The 14313-nt window shown below is 44.3% G+C and overlaps 1 long non-coding RNA gene across 1 annotated transcript; it reads right to left on the bottom strand.

The window, feature by feature from the left end:
* Positions 1-2095: 2095 nt before the first annotated feature.
* On the bottom strand, positions 2096-11524 carry LOC147576111 (uncharacterized). The gene is made up of 2 exons (XR_015242008.1): positions 11437-11524; positions 2096-2779 (listed from the first exon to the last, which is right to left on the bottom strand). It is a non-coding gene; the product is annotated as an uncharacterized LOC147576111 (long non-coding RNA).
* Positions 11525-14313: the final 2789 nt, after the last annotated feature.

Here is a 14313-nt window from a genome sequence, read left to right as displayed (position 1 = left end):
ATGCAACTGGAGAGCTAAGCAGGAGCTGAGTCTTAAAAGCAATGCTAAGGAGTTTAGAGTTTATCCTGAAGGCAGCACAGAGGCATTACAGATTTTAAGCAGAGGTGTGGTGTGATCAGATTCACAATTTAAACAGATCACTTAGGCTCTCTGGGAAAGGATTAGAGGAGCAAGACCGGACGGGCAGGTAGACCTGATGGGAGACTGTCACAGTCATGCAGGCATGGCTGCACGGTGGTCTTGACCAGGACTGTGGCAAGGGAGACAGAGAAAGTGCCAGACTAGAGCAGTGTTAGGGCTGTAGAAGCAATAGAAATCCATTACAGAATAAATCTTGTCCTTCCTTCCACCTGACAGCCCTTCAGGTCTCTATGGAGAATCACGTCTGAATGCACTTGGAAAAAAAACAAACAAACATCAAGAAAACAGCAGGGTCTTCTGTTCTAAGCCTTATTTAAGGAAGCCATGCTGCCCCTTTGGTTTAGTGATGGAAAAGAGAGATGTTAACAGTCCTAAATTGTGGTCACTGGAGTTTGAATCGCCTATGGAGTAAAAAGAGAACGCTGAAATCATTGGAAAGGTCATTTGAGAGGGTCTGCTAGTAAAAATGTAAGAGAGCAGCTGCCTCCCAGCACAGATGAGGCACGAGAACAAAGGGATGCCTCTCCAGACCTGTCCCTGCAGTCGGCTTTACAAAGCTCCTGTTCTGGCAGGGTATCCAGAGCACAGTGGGCACTGTGGCAATAAGGCCATTTCTCAAGAACAGGATACAGGTAATCTAAAAGAATGATAGTCACTAAAGATTCTCTCAGCTCTAATGTTGTTCACAAGCAACGAGAAAAGAATGCAAAAGTCACCTTCCAATCTCCACTTGTGCCCTAGCTGCTGGAGAACAGCTGGGTTAGAATTCGGACAGCCCCTCAGGTTCTTCAGGTCTCTCGATCCAATCACCAGAGGAGACAGAGGCGGAATAGTGTGATAGGGCTGAACATTCTTGGTTCCTGAATCCCTGGGTCAGGAACCAATCCCCATGAGAGCTATGGGCGTTGGGAGCATTCCCAAGTCTAGGTCCTCTCTGGAAAGCCAGGTAAGTCATGTGGTACCTTAAGGATCAAGGACCAAACCAGTTTAGCCAGAGAAAACTTAACTGTAGAGACAAAACTAACATGAATGAAACAATCTTAGAATAACACAAAACAGATTACAACCATGTACCGGATTATACAAAACCAACAAGATATAGGGGCACCTGAGTGGCTCAATCGGTTAAAGCGTCTGACTTCAGCTCAGGTCATGATCTCATGGTCTGTGAGTTCGAGCCCCATGTCGGGCTCTGTGCTGACAGCTCAGAACATGGAGCCTGCTTCAGATTCTGTCTCCCACTCCCTCTGCTCCTCCCCCACTCACACTCTGTGCGTCTCTCTCTCTCTCTCTCTCAAAAATAAACATTAAAAAAAAACCCAACAAGATTTAGAGTCAGAAAAGGTAAGTGTAGGTCAGAGTTACAGGGAAAGAGGTGGCTTTGATAAAAGGTAGAATTAAAAAATACTTTCATGGGGCTCCTGGGTGGCTCAGTCAGTTGAGCGTCCGACTTCAGCTCAGGTCATGATCTCACAGTTCGTGAGTTCGAGCCCTGCGTCAGGCTCTGGGCTGATGGCTCAGAGCTTGGAGCCTGCTTCTGATTCTGTGTCTCCCTCTCTCTCTGCCCCTCCCCCATTCATGCTCTGTCTCTCTCTGTCTCAAAAATAAACATTAAAAAAATTTCAAAAAAAAATACTTTCATAAAAGCCAGTACCAGTCAAATCACGCTAATTTTATAAAATTTAGAAAAATAGCTCTAATCCCATTACCCAGAGAATATGACATTTTGATGTCCCATTACCCAGAGAATATGACATTTTGATGTATACATCATCCAGTATTTTCTCTATGCGTTTTTGGTTAATATTTAAAATTCAAGTCACACTGTAACCAGCTTCTTTCCCATAATAGTATATGGTGCCCATCTTTCCATGCTAAATCTTGCATCACCTGAATGGAAATAGCTACACAACATTCCATTATATGAATGTACAAGAGCTTATTCTGTCAGTCGCTTGTTGCACATTTGTAATAATTTATTATCAAGAGCATTGCCGTGGGTATGAAGAATCTGAAGGACAAAAAGGAGAGCAGGGTAGGTGTGCCGAGAAGGTTCTGAGCGGGGAGACGGTTTGGCACCACCTCTCTGCAGACACTGCAGAGATCCAGGCTAGAGATGTGAGGCTGGGGCAGGGGAGGCTGGCCTGGGGAGAATGTCAGAAGTTGGATTCTTAGAAGTCGTCTTGCTCAGCATATCTTCTCGAGTCCAACTTCACTCTGCAGCATCCCTGACAGGGGGCTCCCCATCCCTACTCCTGTGTCTGGGAGCTCATCTCTGCTGGAGGCCATTTGTGACATTGCTGCCAAGTTCATTGCTGTTCGAAAGTTCATTCTTCATGGTCTCCTGCTTCCATTCTAGGATCATGTCACTGCCCTGCTTCAGTTGCCAAATTCCTCACCATGGCCGACAGGGCTTTACAGAATTTGGCTCCCACCTCTCTCTTTAACACAAACATTCCACACAAACATGAGGCATTCAAAACAAATACGTATTTTCCTGAGAATCTAAAATATTCCTCCTGTTGTCTCCATTCGTTGATTTAGGAGGCTTGGTAAACAATAGTCTGTTGAAACTATCAGAAATTTCACACGATTGATGTTGGGACTGGATGTGCAGTATTTTGTGACTTCCTGCCACCTGTGACCGGTACGTAGAGAACAAGTACTGTGGGTGCTGCACACAATAATATTCCCTACATCGTCAGACGTCCAGAAACACAACCTTTACCCCACCACCCCCGCAACCCACATTCACACACTAAAAACAGAGGAGAAGAATTCTTTGTATTGAGGCACCAAGGTTTCCCTGTAGTTTCCACCTATGATCTCCGTCTGCCTGCTGGAGCAGCAAAGAATCAGACTAATCCTTCTTCTCTCTGACAGCCCTTCACCAATATGAAAACAGCTGTCGTGTCACTCAGGGAGGGTCAGATTATGGGGAGCCTGAAAGCCAGGCAGAGGTGTCTAGACTTGACTTGGCTAATGAGGAGCTCTTGTGGTTCTTAAGCAGAGAGGGAGATGACTAAAGTCATGTCTGAGGACAACTCCACCAACAACCCAGACATAGGACAACCTGGAGGGGGAGCAAGCTAGACAAAGGCACTCCAGCCAAGGGGCTGTCACAGCTAGAAAAGAGGAACCTGAGAAAGGTAGTTACAAGAAGATGAAAGGGACTTGGTGGTTTAGACATTCGAGTGGGAATGCACCTGTAAGTTGTCTTGCACTCATCTGGCTGTGTTTCGTCTCCCTACACTAGGGGGTCTATAGAGCTGTGCCTTTTTGGTATCATTTCCTGCACTGTGCTTGATAACCACCTGCTGACAGTAGAATGGTTGTGATCAGACACTGAGGTTTGCCTGGGAAAATGGTGCTGGGGTTAGGAATGAGCCATTTCACTGCACAAACATGTACTGAGCAGGTAGGGGCCCTGGGGTAGATGCTGGGATTATGGGATGGTCAGGTTTTTTGTGACAATGTGGCAAGGTTATAGTCTCCAGCTTTTCAGTCAAATACTAATCTAGACATTGCTGTGTAGGTATTTTGTGGATATGATTAAAGTCTATCATCAGTTTATCTTAAGTAAGGAAGATTATCCAAAATAGTCTGGGTGGGCCTCACTCAATTAGTTAAAAGGCCTTAGGAAAAGAACTGAAGTTTTCCTGAAGAAGAAATTCCAGCTGTGACCTGGAGCTTCAGCCTGTTCCCAAGAGTGTACGTGTATGAATATGTACGTACATATGTATGTAGATGTGTATATGTGTGTATGTAACATGGATTCAAAATTATTATCTGATTCACAGTTCATATGCAAATTTCGCCAACTGTTCCAATAATGTCCTATTTCATAGCTATTTTTTCCTCCCTGATCCAGTGTCCAACCCAAGATCACACGTTGCACTTACTGTTTATTCACATCTCTTTAGTCTTCTTTAATCTAGATCAGGTCCTCAGCCTTTTAGGAATCTCATGAACTAGATTTTTTTTTCTTTAGATTACAAGTCAGTCATTCTGTAGAATGGGCTTCAATTTGATTTGTGTGATGGTTCCCCACAATTAGATGCAGGCTCTGCATTTTTGGAAGATGCACCACCAAAATGATACTGAGTCCTTCTCAGGACACCACATCAGGGAGCACATGAGGTCAGTTTGTCTCCTTATTGGTATGGTTGTGTTCACCAGGTGAACCCATTGTAAAATTACTAATTTCACTTTGTAACTGATAAGTAATTTGGAGAGAGGTGCTTTCCATTTATGTAAATATCCTGTTCTTCATCAAACTTCCAAGTTTTAGCATCCACTGATGATTCTTGTCTCTGTCAATTATTACTATAATGGTTGCATAATGATTATATTCTAACTTCATCATTCTTCCTACATTTATCAGTTGATATTCTTCTATAAGGGAGAGTTCTCCCTTCTTATTTATTTATTTACATTAGTATGAGCTCATAGATTTTTTAAAGTTTTTTTTTAATTCCAGTATATTAACATACAGTGTTATATCAGTTTCAAGAGTACAAAATAGTGATTCGCCAATTCTGTACATTACTCAGTGCTCATCATGGTAAGTGTACTCTTAATCCCCTTTACCTATTTCACCCATCACCCCACCATCTCCCCTCTGGTAACCATCAGTTTTTACTCTCTAGTTTAGAGTCTGTTTTTTGGTTTCTCTATCTCTCTCTCTGTCTCTCTCTCTCTCACTTTTCCTTTGTTCATTTGTTTTGTTTCTTAAATTTGACATATGAGTGAAATCATATGGTATTTGTCTTTCTCTGACTGATTGGTTTTGCTTAGCATTATACTGTCTAGCTCCATCCACGTTGTTGCAAATGGCAAGATTTCATTCTTTTTATGGCTGAATAATATTCCATTGTATATATACGCTACATCTTCTTTATCCATTCATCTATCAATGGATACTTGGGCTGCTTCCATAATTTGGCCATTGTAAATAATGCTGCTATAAACATATGGGTGCATGTATCCCCCTGAATTAGTGTTTTTACATTTTTTGGGTAAATACCTAGTAGTGTGATTACTGGATTATAGAGTAGTTCTAGCTTTAACTTTCTGAAGAACCTCCATACTGTTTTCCAGAACGGCTGCACCAGTTTGCATTCCCACCAACAGCGCACAAGGTTTCCTTTTTCTTCAAATCCTCACCAACACGTGTTATTTCTTGTGTTTTCTATTTTAGCCATTCTGACAGGTGTGAGGTGATATTTCATTGTGGTTTTGATTTGCATTTCCCTGATGATGAATGACATTGGGTGTCTTTTCATGTGTCTGTTGGCCTATGGGTCTTCTTTGGAGAATGTCTGTTCATATATTCTGCCCATTTTAAAAATTAGTTTGTGTTTTGGGTGTTGAGTTGTATAAGTTCTTTATATATTCTGGACACTATAAGTTCATAGGTTCTTATTTTATTCTATGAAAATTCTGTGGTAATATTACCATTGTTATTTATTTTAATGTTCAGATTGCCCCAGATTTGACCAGTGAAGCCCCTTCTGCTTCCTCTGTCCTTTTGACATATTGCCACTATATTTTTAGCACTCCCTTGATTTCTGGAACAACATGATATTCTAAGTTCATCTTGTACTTTGCCTCTCTGAGTCCTGAAAGCAGCCATTTCTCCAAGGAGCCCTGTTTCCTTTTAGTGCATAATGGTATTTAGAAAGCAAGATCTGGATGCCAGGTGTGCTCAGTGCTACTGGGTGTCCACGTCTAAGCCTTTTAGCAGATGGAACTAAGAAATATAAATCAATATTTATATCTTAATTTATTTCTATATCTGTACACACACACGCAACCATGAACTCATACAGATACCTCCAGTTCTAATTCAACACCACAAGATTCATTTTAGTTTTCCTTCTCTTTACATCTGTAACTCTCTTCTCTAACAGCAAGAACTGGCTCCCATTACCCACAGTATATTTATTCATTTCCTCAATTCTCCAGCACACAAAAAGCATTTTAGGTTTGCTAACCCATGCTACCATAGGAAAAACTCCTTCAACCAAAATTTAATTAGTTTTTGTTTGTTTACTCTCCCTGCAGTGTGGTAATGTTATTTATTTGAAATAGAATTAGGTTCATTAGTTTCCATTTGTATTCTATTTTTAGGTTGTTTTGAGCTTTTTCTTTTTTTTTCCCCTTTCCTCATCTTCGTTAATTTTTTTTAAGAGGAAAAGTATTCTTTACCTAGGGCCTGTGGGTTTGTGGATGGGCTTCATGGGGTCTGTACACCCTCTGGGTTTTATGCAAACTATTGGATATGCGTGCACCTTTCTGGGGACAGAATCCATACTTTTGAAATATTCTCAAAGTGGTCTTTAACCCAAAAAGTTTAGGGAAATGAGAAAGGAGACCAGAAATCCAGAGGCCCTCTTTAGAAGCCTGTCACCACTGGGGAGGGGGGTGGGGGAAGTTCCACCAGATTGTAAGACTCTCCAGAGAAGACAAGTTCCTATTTATCTTATATCAGTGCCAAGTGCCAAGCATACACACAAACGCCAAGTGAACAGAAACCAAAGGAGAGAAGAGAAACTTGGGAGCTAATCTGCACATGGAGCTCAGGAGTGCTCTTTCCCGGGTAAGCCTAGAACCAAACCAGAGTAGGGGGAGGTGGGTGGGAGAGGGGGAGACACAGCCTGGGCATCTGTCTATAGGTATACACAGAAAAATAAACTAGGAGGAAAATGTAAGCCTGCTGAAGAGACACTGACCCAGGGCTCTGACATACTCCTTGCATGGCTTTCTTTTGGCTTCAAGGTCCCTGCCAAATTAGAAAATAAGAGCAATTATACCTGAGTAAGATAGCTGTGAGTCATGCAGGGTTTACCCCTTGCAGGCATCAGGTGAAAGCTTTCCCTGGGTGTGGTGGGAGGTATGGACTCACCTCAGCATCAGACCTAAGATGTTTCATGGAAGGGTGGTGTCACTCCTCAAGGAATTTCTGCTGCTAAAAAGGGGCCTAGAATGTAGATGATGAATTGAAAGCCTCATGGTCAAGGACAGCCTCCTTGGATGTGTACAGCACATCCCACTAAGTGCCAGCCAGGAATCCAAAAGAAACCAAAGACCTAGTCCCTGCCACGTGGCTCAAAGAACGTTTAGAAAGCTATGGGCAGGAAAAAGCAAAATTGTAGAATGAAAACTGAGCCCATATAAACTGAGTGGTCTGTGGGTTGGGTAAACCACAGGAAGCTTCCCAAAGGAAGGAGCTGATGTGGACTGTGAAGGGTTGAGACTGAGGAAAGGTGAGAGGAAAGAAAAGGGTATTCTACACAGTGGTGAGAGCTCAAGGGATACGCAGAGGTATGGGGGAGAGATGGCTGATCCTGACAGCAGAAAAGGGGGGTTGCTTCAAAGACCAATATGGAGGATGCTGAGGTCATATGCCCATAAAGGACACTGTTTTTCAAGAGAAACAATGAGACGATTATGATGTTTGAAGAAGAGACTGGAGCTGAATTGGGGAGTGGCCAGATATAAGGAGGATGGCAAGGGGATTACTAAAGTCACCTGGAGGGGAGTTATCTGCCTGGGCTGGAACAGATGGCATGTCACCAGGATAATAAAAATGAAAATAAGGGGCGGGGGGGCGCCTGGGTGGCTCAGTCAGTTAAGCGTCCGACTTTGGCTCAGGTCATGATCTTGCAGTTCATGGGTTCGAGCCCTGCATCGCACTCTGTGCTGACAGCTCAGAGCCTGGAGCCTGTTTCAGATTCTGTGTCTCCCTCTCTCTCTGACCCTCCCCTGTTCATGTGCTTTCTCTCTCTCTCAAAACTAAATAAATGTTTAAAAAAAAAAAAAGAAAATAAGGGGCACCTGGATGGCTAGGTCAGTTGAGCATCCAACTCTTGATTTCAGCTCAAGTCATGATCTCATGATTTGTGAGATCAAACCCCTTGTCAGGCTCTGACTGACAGCACGGCACCTACTTGGGATTCTCTCTCTCCCTCTCTCTGCCCTTCCCTGGCGTGTGCTCTTTCTCTCTCAAAATAAATAAACATTTTTAAAAAATGAAAATAAAAAATCACATTTTATATGGCTCTGTGGCGTAGGATTTGCACATACAGAATCCTTATGAGCAACAATGAGAATTATTTATGATGCTTCATGGAACATCTCTTATGTGCTAGTCATTGAGTTAACTGCGTGGGGGAGTCTCACAACCGCTGTGTGAGGGAAGCCATGTATTTCCTACCACTTGATACCATGTGTTGTAAATTTGCTTAAATGTGAATCTCATAAGTACCCCGTGTGTCGGGTGTGGCAGGAATTATCCCCATTTTATAGAAGAAAAAACAAATGCTAAAAAAGGTTAAGGCCCTTGCTTACGGCCACATAGCCAAGGGATGTCAGCCAGTTCTTTGGACTCTTATTTTGGGGATCCTTATACCTTATTTTCTCCCTGGTTTCACATACGCATTTTTTGTTTGTTTGTTTTATTTATTTTTTGAGACAGAGAGAGACAGAGCATGAGCAGAGGAGGGGCAGAGAGAGAGGGAGACACAGAATCTGAAACAGGCTCCAGGCTCTGAGCTGTCGAACTCACGGACCGTGAGATCATGACCTGAGCCGAAGTCGGACGCTCAACCGACTGAGCCACCCTGGCGCCCCTCACATACCCGTTGTTAACAGAATCCTCCAGCGTAAAACACCACTTTGGCCGTGATCTGCAGCCCACTTCATTTAAACACACCAAAATCCTAGCATTGATATGCCAAAGGTCAGTAATGCAGCTCATTCAAGGGTCACTCAGCTGAGTCCAGCCTGCCTGGACAAAGAACCCAAGGAACAGAAGTAGAGGTAAGGGCAAGAGGCCCAGGCCTCCGGGTCACCTCCCCATCTTTCAGAAGACATAAACACTCTCCAGTTCCCCTACCCCTGACTCAGAGAAGTGGGGGGAGACACATTCAATCTGCATTACATCAGGTTGCACAGGACAGAGTGAGGGCAAGTTCTCAAGGTCACCATTATTTTTTCATGCTAGGGCTGGGTCTTAGGAAAGCAAACAAAATGCTGCCGGTTGCTTGGAATTAGAACAAGCAAGGTGGAAGTACCTGGGGAGACACTTTCCTAGGCTTGTACTGCACGTGCCCCTGCCAGCCACTCAGAACCTACTGCCACTCCCCAGTTGCCTCCTGCCATCATCCAATTATGGCCATGCAAGCACCGAGTTCTTCCACTTGAAGCCTTCTCCCCTTTTCCCTTCAAATCCCCTTTTCCAGCTACTTGTTTCAATGTTTCTAATCCACACAAATACATGGGCAATTATGAACCGAGATGGTTTTTGCTGGGCTCACCTTTGGAACATGTGAATTTAAGGTATATTTTACATCTGGCTAAATCCTGAGATTTCTGCTTTATCTTCTGTCTGTCTCTCCTGACTCTAAGGCTGCGTTGCACAAGTCACAGAGATGGTCACAACACAACACTGAGGGTGGGGGTGGGATGAGTCCAAGGCCCACATGAGGCTCCAGGGAGGGCTGAGGGGAGACACCACGTGCAGAAGCCGGAAGACAGCCAGTGCCTAGGTGGGAAGCAAGTAGGCTGTTTTTTAGCTCCAGGTGAATATCAGGCACTGTATCTGTTCTTATCAAGTTAATGGTTTGACATGTTTTCCATCTGATCACAAGACAGTAAAACAGGCCCCAGAGCAAGGGATTAGACTCGAGGGTTAATTCTGCTTGCCTGTCTCACAGGTGTTCCAAGATGATGGCTGTGTCCCTCCTGGGGACACTGCATATCCCATGGGTAATAGCAGCAGCTCTAAATACGAAATCCTTCATGCAGCATTTTCTTTGCTAAAGCTTTCATTCCACAAAATTTATTGAGCACTTCCATGGGGCGCCTGGGTGGCGCAGTCGGTTAAGCGTCCGACTTCAGCCAGGTCACGATCTCGCGGTCCGTGAGTTCGAGCCCCGCGTCAGGCTCTGGGCTGATGGCTCGGAGCCTGGAGCCTGTTTCCGATTCTGTGTCTCCCTCTCTCTCTGCCCCTCCCCTGTTCATGCTCTGTCTCTCTCTGTCCCAAAAATAAATTAAAAAATGTTGAGGGGCGCCTGGGTGGCGCAGTCGGTTAAGCGTCCGACTTCAGCCAGGTCACGATCTCGCGGTCCGTGAGTTCGAGCCCCGCGTCAGGCTCTGGGCTGATGGCTCGGAGCCTGGAGCCTGTTTCCGATTCTGTGTCTCCCTCTCTCTCTGCCCCTCCCCCGTTCATGCTCTGTCTCTCTCTGTCCCAAAAATAAATAAACGTTGAAAAAAAAATTAAAAAAAAAATTAAAAATTAAAAAAAAAAAAAGTTGAAAAAAAAATTAAAAAAAAAAAATTTATTGAGCACTTCCTATATGCCAGGCATCTGGAATGTGGGCATTGTCAATGAACAACTTATAATTTTGTACTAATACATGCTAGGCCCTGTTCATTCTCACAGCACTCCTGTGAGTTGGCTATAAAAATGCCCCCACTTCACAGATAAGAAACCAAGGCTCAGGAAAGATAAGGAACATACCTGAACTCACACAGCAAGTATGTGACAGAACCAGCATTGCAACCCAGGATTCCAAAGGCTGTGTAGCTCACCACAGGTTAGGTGGTAGCCTAACCACCCCCCACCCCCTGCCCACCACGGGACTCCTGACAGGTGAGAGGCAGTCCTGCCTCCAGAAACCACGTCCCAGCGGGGAGACTGAACTGTAGACAAATCATGAAATTTAAGGTGCTCCTGGCTCTGGCATGAAGAAAGTGTTTTCTTTTTCTTTCTGCCTATTCCTGAGGTGGTGCTCATGGGTAGGACCCCAGGGACCATTAGAAATGTCAAGTTTAATTCTTGTCTTTCTGTGCTCACTTCTTTGTTACTCATGGGGTCAAGAGATCAGTGAGGAGGGTCCTTTTGTTCCCATTTGATAGGTTAGGACTGTTACATCCACTGCCATGCTTAAACCCACGCTGTTGCACTTGGCCATTCCCTCTGCGTTGAATGTGCTTCCCAGATGCCACCCAGCTCACTCTCTCCCTTCTTCCTGGCCTCTTTTCCAGGGTCACCTCCCTGGAGAGGTCTTCCTCTAACTCCTTATCTAAAATAGCTTCCTGGGGACACCTGGCTGGCTCAGAGCATGTGATTCTTGATCTTGGGGTTGTGAGTTTGAGTCCCACGTTGGGGGTAGTGATTACAATAAACAAACAAACAAATAAAATAGCCTCCTCTACCCCTTTATGCCTTTTACTCAGCTGTATTTCTCTTATTGAACTCATCAGTCTGAAGTTTTATTATACACTTACCTGCTTATTGTCTGTCTCCCCACATGAAGGCTGGACTTATTTCTGTTTTGGTCACTGCTCTACCCCCAGCACCTAGAACAGGATCTGGAACACAATAGATAATAAATAATTTGTTGAGCAAGTGAATCAACTTAAACCTTACACAATCCTGCAAGAAAAGCATTGCCAACGTCACGGACCTCATCACCATTTTAACAATAAGGGAACAGGAGTATAAGTTACACGGCAGGTCAGGTCACACAGGACATGCCTGTGAGTCTGGATGTATGCCCAGGCCCCACTCATTCCCACACCACCCTCCTGGCCCAACATTGGCTCTCTTCTCCTCCCTTGACTCAGTCCATTGTTCTGTGGTCCAGGGACTGTTACCTGATCACAGAAGGAAAGAAACCCAACACCACCCAGGAGAGCCATTTACAATCCCTGGGCAGGGAGAGTGGCAACCTCTGAGCAGCACAGCACAGCCTCACTGTCACCACGTCCCTTCTCTCTGCCACCTAGTGTCCATCCAGGGCAGTGTGGTGGCTCACGCTCGGGTCGGCCTCCAGACAGCAAGTGGCTCAACCTCCCTTATGCTGCAAGGGACACTCTCTCCCTCTTGGCCTTTCCCTGGGAGGCCTGCAGGAGGGCACCCACACTCCTGTCTCCACACGCCCCACATTGAGTGAAAGAATCCATCTCACTGATGTGTGGACATGCACTCCTATCGTGGGCAGCAGGCTGCTCCCGGCACTGCAAAGGTGGAGACACAGGGAAAGACCCACCTTTGGGTTCCTTGTATTAAGGCAGAGGCCACCCGAGGGAGGGGAAGTGAGGGCAGGACCACAGGTTTGTGTGTGAGGCAGGGGTGCTGCTCCAGAACTTAAACAAACAAACAAACAAACAAACAAACAAACAAATGCAAGGTCTCAGAGAAGGAAGAAATGTAAAAAGCAGCTGGGAGGTCTGGGTTTGTGTCACCTCTCATAAGCTGTGTGATGTGACATTAGGGAAGTTACTTCATTTTTCTAATGGGGATAATAAAAGAATACCAGCTCAGAGTACTTTTACGGAGTAAGAATAAATCCACTAATAAGTGAATGCATCTTAGAAACTCTAAAGTATCTATAAACCCAGAGATGTGTTACATGTATATTTTCTTATTAAAAAGGGAAAATGACTCATTATAAAAAACTATAACCAATACAATCAATATATAAAAAGTATCAAGAAGAAAATAAAATCATCTATAATTTCACTACTCATAATTGCTGTTAAAATTTCATATATCCCTTTCAATCTCTTATCCAAAGCCCATGTATGCAGATATACATTATACATGCCCATGCCCCCTCACCACAAGATAACACTGCACAGACTACACCCTAGGGCTTCTTAGAATTTTCATCATTAATTTCATTAGAGTAGTAACCTCAGTCTACACTGGAACTTTATCATTGTTCCAGCTAGGTAAGAAGTTTTAGAAACTTATTGTTAGTAATTCCTCAGTCCTTTAGTTTAATAAACACACAGTTCTCTGCAACATGGTACACTGGGAAGACCATTACACCCAGAATCAGGAGATCTGAACTCTTGCCTGGGTGTGCCAGTAAAGAACAGTGTCTACTCTGGCAAGAAGCCTCTGTGTCTCAGTTTCCCCATCAGCGAAATGAAGGTGAAAATCTATGTCCTAAAGATCAGATGAGATCACAGAGGGGAAAGTGCTTAGAAAATGCATGAAGCACCCCCATATGGGAGGTCCTGTTTATACCCATTTCCACACATGGAAGTACAGCCAGTATTCCTGCATTAATCCCAATCCCCTTTGACAAGTCCTGACAGCCAAGGGCAAAGGCAACCTTGAGAGAGTCTGCTAGTCTCTAAGATGCTAATGTACCATTCCCTTGGCCTCCAGCACCTATCAACAAGCCATTCCCATCTAGATCAGAGCTATGTGCCCCAAAGTGGTTGGCTGTTACCCCAAGAGGTGAGGAACACTGGTGTGCTTCCCAGTCCGAGTCTCATCCTTCAGGAGCCAGAGCATCCTATCTGAAGTCTTAGGGACTGGGCTCAGGAACCTGCATCGTTAACAGTGCCCCTGCCCACCAAAGACTTGGACACCCCCACCACTGCGATTCATATGCAATCATAAAGTCAGAACTGACTGCTCAACCTCGCAGTTGGGAAGACTGAGGATCAAGGTTACAAAGCCATGAGTTGCCAAGTTGGGGCCACAGGACCAGAACTCAAATTTCTTTCTCAATCTTTCTCTACTTCTTTCTCCTTCTTTCTGTCTTCCCTCCCTCCTTCCCATCCCCCTTTCTTCTTTTCTCTTTTTATTTTGAGAAAATAGACTTTTCTCACCACATACAGTTTGGCACTGGGGTTCCCATTCACTGGGCAGTTCTGTTCCATATGGTTATAGAATTCAGATTTTTTTGTTTACAAATAACGTTCTAGTTTTTTTTTTCTTTTAAAGTCATAACTCTTTTAAAAATCAGTAACAAGGAGGGGCACCTGGGTGGCTCAGTTGGCTGGGCGTCCAACTCTTGATTTCAGTTCAGATCATGATCCCAGGGTCATGAGATTGAGCCCCACACTGGGCTCTATGCTGAGTGTGGAGCTTGCTTAATATTCTCTCTCTTCCTCTCTCTCCTTCTCTGCCCCTCCCTCACTTGAGCATGCTCTCTCTCTAAAAAATATATATATTTATTTTATTAAAAAACTTTTTTAACATTTATTTATTTTTTTTAAAAAAAATTTTTTTTTCAACGTTTATTTATTTTTGGGACAGAGAGAGACGGAGCATGAACGGGGGAGGGGCAGAGAGAGAGGGAGACACAGAATCGGAAACAGGCTCCAGGCTCTGAGCCATCAGCCCAGAGCCCGACGCGGGGC

Source organism: Puma concolor, chromosome D2, assembly GCF_028749965.1.
Source record: "Puma concolor isolate L17-30 chromosome D2, mPumCon1.1.hap2, whole genome shotgun sequence".
Classification (NCBI taxonomy): domain Eukaryota; kingdom Metazoa; phylum Chordata; class Mammalia; order Carnivora; family Felidae; genus Puma; species Puma concolor.
The sequence above is the reverse complement of the archived record's forward strand: the minus strand, read 5'-3'. Positions and strand labels throughout refer to the sequence as shown.